Source organism: Monodelphis domestica, chromosome 1, assembly GCF_027887165.1.
Source record: "Monodelphis domestica isolate mMonDom1 chromosome 1, mMonDom1.pri, whole genome shotgun sequence".
NCBI lineage: Eukaryota > Metazoa > Chordata > Mammalia > Didelphimorphia > Didelphidae > Monodelphis > Monodelphis domestica.
In genome coordinates, this window is record NC_077227.1 from 478,108,585 (window position 1) to 478,119,050 (window position 10,466).

Consider the following 10,466-nt stretch of genomic DNA (forward strand, 5'->3'; position numbering starts at 1 on the left):
GTACTAACTAGCTGCCTCAAATTCTTTCTTAGTATAATAATAACTAATATTTACATTGTGTTTACTACATGCCAGGCACTGTGCTAAGTGCTTGACAATTTATTATTTCATTTGGTCCTCCCAGCAACCCTGGAGAGGTAGGTGCTAGTAATTTCCCCATTTTGCACATAAGGAAACTGAGACAAACAATGTTAAGTGACTTGTTCAAGGTCACACAGCTAAGTCTTTGATTTGAACTTAGTTCTTCTTGACTACAGTAAATGCCCCAAATTCCAGACATTCATTTCCTATAGGCTTGGTTCTGTTCTTTTCTTTTCTCACTCAGTGCCCAGAACAGTCAACACACAGGAGGATCCTTCAAGCTTTGTGACCCTAGCTGAGTGACTTTCAGTTTCAAGGTTTTTCATCTATAAAACAGAAAATATTATTTTCACTCCCTGCCTCTCTGAATTGTTGTGATGAAAGTGCTTTGGAAACTTTATGCTATACATTTTTGAAATGTGATTATTATTGCTTGTATAGCAATCATCTGATTAGCATTCTTACTATCACCACCCCTTTAGAATTGACCAAATCATTATCTTTTCAACCTGTGTGATTCTTATCTATACACTCATACTGAGGGAGGCTGGAAAATGGCCAAACTTGAGAAAACAGGAAGGCCTAACAAGCTGACCTTTCAGAACCGTAAATATGCCAAATCCTAGCAGGAAGGCCTAATGAGCTAGTCAGCCTTGAGAAACTTGTCAGAACCATGCCAAACCACCAGCTGCAGTAGGTACCAGATAAAGGCCAGGAGGACCCCAATAAATATGTCCAGCAACAGGCCAGGAAGACCCCAATAAGGAAGACCCCAATAATATAGAATTGTCAAAGTTCCAAGAATAGTAGGAAGCTGATAAGAGCCATACATGCAGGCAAAATTCCAAGGATGGTATGTAATAGATAAGATGGCTAGAAAACCATGCCTACAGAAAAGTATAAAAAGCCCAGCCTGTCAGAAGCAACTCGGAACTCTGATGATAGAGGTTCCCACTGATGCTCATATCAATTCAATAAATGGCCTTTCTCTGCCTGTTTGCATTGTTCGTGGACTTCCATGGTGCTGGGTGAAATCCCAGACCTTAACATTACATCTTATTCATTGCAAACACAATTCTAATTCTAAATAAGTTTATAAATTTCTGCTCTGACTACAAATGGATATTTGCTTCTTATCAATAGGATGAGTGCAGTCTTATTTATATGCAGCTTCAACTTTCCTGAACTGCTTGTTTTGGGGGGCAGCTGGGTGATTCAGTGGATACAGAGCCAGGATTAGAGATGGAAGGTACCTGGCCTCAGATACTTCCTAGCTATGTGACCCTGGGCAAGTCACTTAAAAGTTTTGGGGAGTATAATTTTCCTTTTGACCTATTGTATACATATTATGTGATAAACACATATTTAAATATTTTAGTTATCTTTCATTACAAAGGTTAAATTCCTACCTTTATATTTTACCCAACATCCCAAGGCTGTTTATCTGGGTCAGTCAGCTATTGCTAGGTTCAAATCTGGCCCCAGACACTTCTTAGCCTTTTGACCCTGGGCAAGTCACTTAGTCCCCATTCCCTAGCCCTTATCACTCTTCTGCCAAAAAAATAAGGGTTTAAACAAAAATTCTGATTGTATTTTCTATTTTCAACTAAACAAAATCTCATGGCAAAATTATAAACAGTGAAATTCTAATGAATAACAAAAAGCAGTTACATTTTTTATTGAATTTAAGTTTTTTTATTATACAAAGGTTGCATGAACTTTGAAACTTGAAAACTTGCAAGGTTGTATTTCACTTTTATTGCAATGTGTTTTTCTATGATATGATTCTTACATTTTAAATTTTCTTTCAATTGAAAATGTCTTTACAAATTTTAAAATTTATATTTATTCTCTTAGAATAATTTCTTTTTTTTAATGTGTCAGGGAATATTTGGAGTTTTTAATGCATCAATACATATGCTATGTGAAAATTTTTAACTTTGGAGATCCTCTCCTTTCTTACTCTTTGCCTCCTTTTCTGTCCTCTCATCACCTCTGATCAATTCTTTTTTCCCTTCTTTCCTTCACCTTTTCTCTGTACTTGCTGCAGAATCTCAAAAATTATTTTCTCCAGGGCTGAACCCATTTTTGGCAGCCCTGGTAGCAGATTATTTGAGAGTTGTATCTTTTGTTTCCTTTTCCATTCAGCAAATATCCAGTATGTGATTGTGTCATACTCTGGGTCATGGGAAATTGAGAAGATAAGACTCTTGTTGGGATAGGATCTGAGCCCTTTGATCAAATTATGATCAGGTTCAAAGTACTTTATTGATCGAGAGGCCTTAAACTATAGGCTAGGCAACTCTACCATTAATAGCCAAGAGACTTAATTAATTTAAAGTAAAGCATTTTCAGAGTAGCCATGAGAACAGTGGTAACCAAACATTCTCTCCATAAATCTGAGGTGCTTTTCATTTTTTTTTTAAACACTTACCTTCCGTCTTGGAGTCAATACTGTGTATTGGCTTCAAGGCAGAAGAGTGGTAAGGGCTAAGCAATGGGGTCAAGTGACTTGCCCAGGGTCACACAGCTGGGAAGTGTCTGAGGTCAAATTTGAATGGGGCCTCCCATCTCTAGACCTGGTGCTCAATCCACTGAACCACCCAGCTGCCCCTGAGGTGCCTTTTCCCATAACAATACACAGCATCAGTTTGAAGTGGTCACACAGGAAGGATCAAATGTGATAGACTTTGCGATTAACTGCAATACAATCATCCAGATGTGCAGCTGGAAAATTTGCAAAATCTGAGCTACATTCCCAGCATCCTTTTAAGTTATGTCCTCATTTTATGTAAGGAGGCTTGGGAGATAAATTTGGCTGAGACCCAGGCTTCAGGGCTCTTTTTTCCGGGGTTGTGCTTTTGGTAAAGTGCTGCAGGTGTGAGTCTGTCTCTCTTCGCTCTGCTCACTTGACTGAACCTTTTTCTTTTCCCTCTCTTTTGATTTATTATTTAAAATCCTAAATATTTTTGAAAACTAGGAGTATTTATTCATTTTTACTCCTACACAGGACAATCCTGAGGATTTATGAAAGAAAATGCTACTGTTGACTTTGTCAACATGGAATCTAAGAACTCCAAACTTATGGCCTAGTGCAGTGGTTCTCAACCTTTCTAATGCCGTGACCCCGCAATACAGCTCCTCATGTTGCAGTGACCCCAAACCAAAAATTATTTTGGTGGCTACTTCAAGATTGTAATTTTGCTACAGTTATGATTCGGAATGCAAATACCTGATATGCATTATGTATTCTCATTGCTACAAATTGAGAGGTTGAGAACCGCTGGCCTAGTGGGATCTGGTGAACCCCAAGTTTCAGGACTAGCTTGTAGGTTGGAGACCCCAAAGCTTGTACTTGTTCCCTGTTCCCATGGGAATCCCAGGCTAGCAGTTTCAGACTGAGTGGGAGACCCTCCAGGGAATGACAATCCTAGTTGGGTGGGACTAAGCATATGCTAAGGACCCCCTTTGTTTTAGGCAGTCTCCCCTATAGTATCAGAGACCTTTTCCTGAGAAGATCCACACCTGAGCAGGAACCATCCTTTAGTAAACATTGTTAGTAGCCCTTTTCTCTTACACCCTAGCCTATAGCCATGATTCCTTTCCCAAGCTTGATTGTATCTTGTCCAATTTCCTTTGTAGCTATAGCCATGTCAATCATCTTTCCCTGCCCCTGGATTCCCCAAAATCCTTTGTTCCTTGGAGTCTTCATCTATCGGTGGCACTCTCAGGAATAACTCCCCAGAGTCCAGGGTTTATTCCCTGAAAAAATTGTGGCGCCTGACTCAGAGTAAAAGAATCAAATACTGGGCGTATCCCTATCCTGATTAAAGACTTGGTTTTTCTGACTATTTGATAGTTCTGTATTATTTCCAAGTTAACAGCTTGAAATCTGGAGACCCCAGGTTTGCCCCTTAAGAACTCAGGTGTCAGGCTTGCCTGTTTTGGGCTGGACTAGAGAATTTAAGTGTTTGGGGACCCTAGTTTGGGTGGGATTAGTAGATATAGTCAAATGTTGAGTGCCTTATTTGTTTTTGTAGCTTCTCCTATTGTATTAAAGTCCTCTCTCTGGAAGCCCAGCTCTTAGTTGGCCCTTTCCTTTGTATTCATTCTACTTGATCCTCCCTGATATCCCTGAAGCTGGCTGCAACCTCTTTGCTGCCAGCTTGCGGTCTGTCTGTGCAAGCTTGCAGTGCCAAGTTTTCCAGAGGGTATGAAAGATCCCCAAGTTCTGTCAAACTTTGGAGAAAGCATCTGGCTTGGTGCCTTCTTAGTGCTGGGCTCTGTGTAGCAGCCAAATATCGGACCTGACCCTTTCCTGATTAAAGACTCCTCCAGAGAAAGAACCTTTGGAGTAGAAATGCAGATGAAAACATATGATTTATCACTTGTTTATATGGCTATATGACTTGGGGTTTTGGTTTTACAAGATTATTCACTTACAAAAAGGAATAATATGGAAATGTGTTTTGTGTGATAATATATGGGTAACCTAGATTGAATAGCTTGTGAGCTCTGGGAGTGGGGAGAGAAGGGAGGGAGACAATATGGATCAGAATGTTGTGGGGGGCTTGAGGTGAACCCCTGGGGTTTGGGAAGGTACCTTTTGCAAGGATGCAAAACTTAGCTTAAAAATAAAAAGAGAGATTCGCTAATTTACAAGGTAATGTTAAATCTGGCCAGGAAGACTGCCTCCTAGGGGGAACAGCATGGATGGAAAGCTGTTCCCAGATGAGATTTCTGGGGTCTTTATACTCTTTACAACAGTGACTTTGTGCCTCGATGAAGATGTGACTCTAGAGTGGTATGCACTGAAGCATGGGCAGGGGAGTTTGGTCATATGACCAGGTCTGCCTGAAGACATAGGAGGTGACCCTCACAGTTTAGGGGACACAACAGGTATATCACTCTTGCCTTGGAACCATTCAATATACAATATTGACTCTAAGGCAGAAGGTAAGGGTTTAAAAAAATAATAAAAATAAAAAATTTTCAACAAACAAAACTGTTTTCTTTTTTCTTCCTTCCCTTGCCTGATTGGAAAAAAAAAACTTTTTATGATAAATACACATAGTTAAACAAAACAAATTCTCAATTTGCCAGTGATTTGTTCTTATTTACTGTTATATATATTTTAACCCCCACCTTCTGTGTTAGTATTAATTCTAAGGCTAAAGATCCATAAAGGCTAGGCAATTGAGGTTCAAGTGACTTGCCCTGGGTCATATAGCTAGAAAGTGTCTGAGGCCAGATTTGAACCCAAGACCTCCTGTCTCCAGGCCTGGCATTCTATCCACTGAGTCACCCAGCTGTCCCCCAGACAGGAGCTTCTAAAAAACCTAAGCCACACTTCAAAGATTGAGCCTAAATCTGTAGGCCCAAGCTGGTATCATTCAATCTCCCAGTAGCATCCAGCATCACAAATGGAAAGCTGGAGCTTTACGGGTCATCAGGTCCAGCCCCCTGATTTGATTGTGGCAGAAACTGAGGTTAAAGGACCAGGCCAGGTTCTCTCAACTATCTCACAAAGGATTTGTACCCAGGTTTTCCTGACTCCAAGTCTCATGCTTCCTCCATCATACTATACTGCCTCACCATCCCAAGGCTCATCTGAGGATATCAAATGCCAGAGTCACAGACCTGAAGCCCCCACCCATGCTCCCTGTGGAGGCCAGAAGGTCAGGACTAGCAGGGATGTGGTTCACATTTTCTCAAAAAGGCAGGAGGACAGGGGGGTGGGAGGGGAGGGTTTCTTGGGGGCACTGAAAAGCTATTACCTGCCCAGGCTCAGGAAGTATGTGTCAGAGGTAAGACTTGAACCTACCTCATTCTAACCAAGGCTGACTCATTATCCATTATGCTAAGCCATTCTCAAATTACTTTTACATAACACAAATAAAACCATTATACTAAAGATATATTTAAGCTTAAGGAGGCCCAGTATTAGGGAAACCTCTTGATACAATGGAATTTTGCAACCCAACTCTACTACACATAAGAACAGGAGAAATCCAATCTAGTCTATCAAGCATTTATTGAACATCTATATAATATGAGGGGACCCGTAGGCCAGTCCTTGGAGCATATGCTGAAGATACTTAGTTTAACAAAATCAGGAATGTCTTGGGAACTTTAAAATTACTCCACCCTACTTAGACCATACTTTAGGGGAAGATAGTTGTAATCTCCAGACTGAACAATGAAGGTACTTAACTCTTACCTTATAGTGAAGCTAGAACTTTAAGCTAAGTATTTTTAGATCTTAATACAAAAAGGTGTTAAGTAACTATAAAGGTTAAATCATTTAAATCATTAAATTATCACAAAAAGGTCAAGTAACTAACAAAAGGTGAATTTAACAAAGAAGTGTTAAGTAACTCTAAAGATATAATCTAATCAAAAGAAAATGAGAACTAAAAGTATGGGCAGTCCTGGAGAAAAGCCTTTGATGTGATTGGTAGATGTGAAAATTTAGAGGAGAAGACACAGGGGTGAAAGATCTATATATTTGGGTGACTTGCTCTTCTTCGGGACCTTTTGGTTGTGGAAAGTTGGCTGATAGCAGTGTGCTAGTCCTTTCTAGCATGGCTACAAGCTATTGTCCGGTTCGGTGATGAGTTTCTGGCTGGATTTTCCTCCTTTACTTTTCAACTTTATCCTTTTAGAAGCCTCTAATCTTCTTCTAGAGGCAGGGATTTTAAACTCCCCCTAGCACAGGCCAGGCAGGAGAAATCCTATATCCTCTTCCCTCCTTCTTAAATTCCTTCCCTCTATATTAATTAAATTACCATAAATTTCCAGACAAACTTGGGTATTATTTTGAGATTTCCCTTGGTGACCAATTAAATCTAGATTTAAGTCACAACACTAAAATTATCTTTCTACTTATCTTATTCTAGTCCAAGAACCATGTAGAAACTTAGGGGGTAGCCAATTTCCCACTTTATGTGATAGAGGGGCTTGTTCTGTGTGATAACTGGGAGTCTTTCAATTGTCTTCCAAGCTAGAAGAACTCAAGGGTTATAGATATGGAGCTGTGTGAATATAAAAAGGGTAATTTGCCCATCTCGCACTTCCTGCCTTTTTACTTTAAAGTAGGAGATCCTGGGTTCAAATCTTCAGACTTTTCCTAGCTCTGTGACCCTGGGCAAGTCACTTAACTCCAACTGCCTGGCCCTTACTGCTCTTCTGCCTTGGAACCAGTACACAGTGTTGATTCTATGATGGAAGGTGAGAGCATAAAAAAGGAATGCAATTTTTTATGAATAAAATTATATCTCCATCCCCATGAGAAGGCAAGCAATATGATATCGATTATACACATGAGCATCATGTAAAAAACATTTCCATATTAGTTATGTTGCAAAGGAAGGTGCACACACACCCAGGAAAAAAAAAACAAGTAAAATAAAAGTTTTTAAAGTATGCTTTAATCTGTCTTCATACTTCATCAGTCCTCTGGAGGTGAATAGAATTTTTTATCACGAGTCCTTTGAAATTGTCTTGGATCATTGTCTTGATCTGAGTAGCTATGTGTTTCAGAGTTGATTATCCTTAAAAACATCACTGTTGGGAGCAGCTGGGTAGCTCAGTGAATTGAGAGCCAAGCCTAGAGACAGGAGGTCCTAGGTTCAAATCTGGCCTTAGACACTTCCTAGCTGTGTGACCCTGGGCAAGTCACTTGATCCCCAGTGCCTAGCCCTTACCACTCTTCTGCCTTGGAACCAATACACAGTATTGATTCCAAGACAGAAGGTAAGGGCTTAAAAAAAAAATCACTGTTACTGTGTATAATGTTTTCCTGGTTCTGTTCACCTCACTTTGCATTAATTCATGTAAGTTTTCCCAGATTTTTCTGAAACTATCCTATTGTCTTCTCTTCTAGCAGAATAGTATTTCATCACAACTTGTTTAGCCATTCTCTAACTGATGAGCATCCCCTCAATTTCTAATTCTTTGTCACCACAAAAAGAACTGTCACATATTTTTTTTACATATGGATCCTTTTTACTCTTCTTTGATCTTTTTGGAATTCAGATCTAATACTGCTATTGCTGAGTCAACGGATATGCTTTAGTTTTACATCCTTTTGGGCATTGTTTTAAATTGCTCACTAGAATGGTTAGTTTAGTTATATGACTATAATGTCCAATATGTCCTGTGGTTTTCCATCCCTTACTACCAAAAATGTTCAAGTGGTGTACATTGGGGAGATTGACTTTTCCTTTATATTATGAAACTGGGGTTTTCTTTACAGCATCTGTCCCATATTTTATTTTATTTTTTTAAAAAACCCTTACCTTCCATCTTGGAGTCAATAAGACAGAAGAGTGGTAAGGGCTAGGCAATGGGGGTCAAATGACTTGCCCAGGGTCACACAGCTTGTAAGTACCCAAGGCCAGATTTGAACCTAGGACCTCCAGTCTCTAGGCCTAGCTCTCAATCCACTGAGCTACCCAGCTGCCCCCTGTCCCATAGTTTATGAAGAATGCTTGGTCTTATCACCAAGATAAGAAGGGAAACAAATTTCGGGAAAAATCTTATAGCAAGTATCTCTGACAGAAGACTCATCTCTCAAATATATAGAGAACAGAGTCAAATGTATAAGAATTCAAAGCATTCCCCAGTTGAAAAATAGACAAGGGATATGAACAGACAGAGGAAAAAATTAAGACTATCCATAGACCTATGAAAGAATGCTCCAAATCACTATTGATTAGAAAAATGCAAATGAAAATAACTCTGAGATACCACCACACACCTATCAGATTGTCTAACATGACTTAAAAAAAAAAAGATAAATACTGGAGGAGATATGTGGGAAAACTGGGACACTAATACACTGTTGGTGGAACTGTGAACTGATACAACCATTCTGGAGAGCATTCTGGAGAGCAATATGGAACCAGGTTCAAAGGGCCACAAAACTATGTATATTTTTTGACCCAACAATACCACTGTTGGGTCTGTATTTCAAAGAGATTAAGGGAAATGGACCTACCTATACTAAAATATTTTTAGCAGTTCTTTGTGGTAGCAAAGAATTGGAAACAGCATGGTATCCATTGCTTTGGAATGGATGAACATGTTATGGTATATGGTCATAATGGAATACTATTGTGCCATAAGGAAAGAGGAACAGGATGAGTTCAGAAAAAACCTGTAAAGACTTCTATGAACTGAGGCAAAGCGAAGTGAGCAGAACCAGAATAGTGTATGCAGTAATAGAAATACTGCCCATGATCAACTGTGAAGGATTAAACCATTACTAGCAAAGCAAATCTCCAGAGAACCATTTAAGGGACTCATGATGAAAATGCTCTCCACAGCCAAAGAAGGAACTTTTGGAGTTCGGGCACAGATCAAAGCATGCCGTCTTTCACTTTATTTCCTCCATGACATTTCACTTCTATCATGATGTGAGCAATATGAAAATATGTATTACATGAAAATATGGCTATATCTTATATCAGATTATTCATCACCTTGGAAGGGAAGGTTGGGAGGAAACTTGAAAATTCTGAAATGTCAAAAAATAATTGTCAAAAATGGTTTCTACATGTAACTGAAAAAATTAAATTAAATAAAAATAAATAAAAAGAATGCTTTCAGTCCCATTTTTATAGTTTATAAGTGACTCATCATCTTGTAAGGATAATTTTAGAACCAAAGTCTTGGCCTACTTTTTTTTTTTTGCACAGAAAGTCATTGTTATCTGAGGAAATATTCTGGCAAATCTGGCCTATCTCCAACTCGCTTGAATTTAATGTTGGACTTGTTATTCTCAACTCTTACCCTTTACCTTGCTGGAAAGCAAGTAGGAATAAGCCTGACTTAGCCTCCATCCCTGCACCCTCCTGGGCATGGCCAGGGGAAGCCTACCTCCCTTTTTAGGTCCCTCCCATCATTCCAGACAGGGCTTGCACTTGAACCTAAAATGAAAATTCTCCTAAATCCAAGATCTTATAACAGGACTAGAACTTCCTACATTTTGGACATTATTCATGTAGTTTGGATCACCTTGTAACTGTCCAATTTTAGCTTCCTGCTCTTCCCTACATGAACCTAATTAAGTTCCTTTTTTTTTTGGCCTTTGCTAATGCTTTATCTGATCTGGAGTATTTCCCCTCTTCCTTCTCTGATTTCACTTTTTCTCCAAGCCTTAGGCTGTGCCCTTAAGGACAGCCCTGCCACCATGCTGGGCTTTCTATAAGGCCTGGTTAAGTGACTTCTGATTGCCTGAGAGAATACTGAGTTACAACATGAAGAGGCAACTGGAGAACTTTTGAGAGGTAGTTTAGAAAAGCAAGCTCAGACTTTTAAAAAATTACATTTTATTTTATTTTCAAATCCACCTTCTTTATCTCCCACCTCCTCCCTTACTG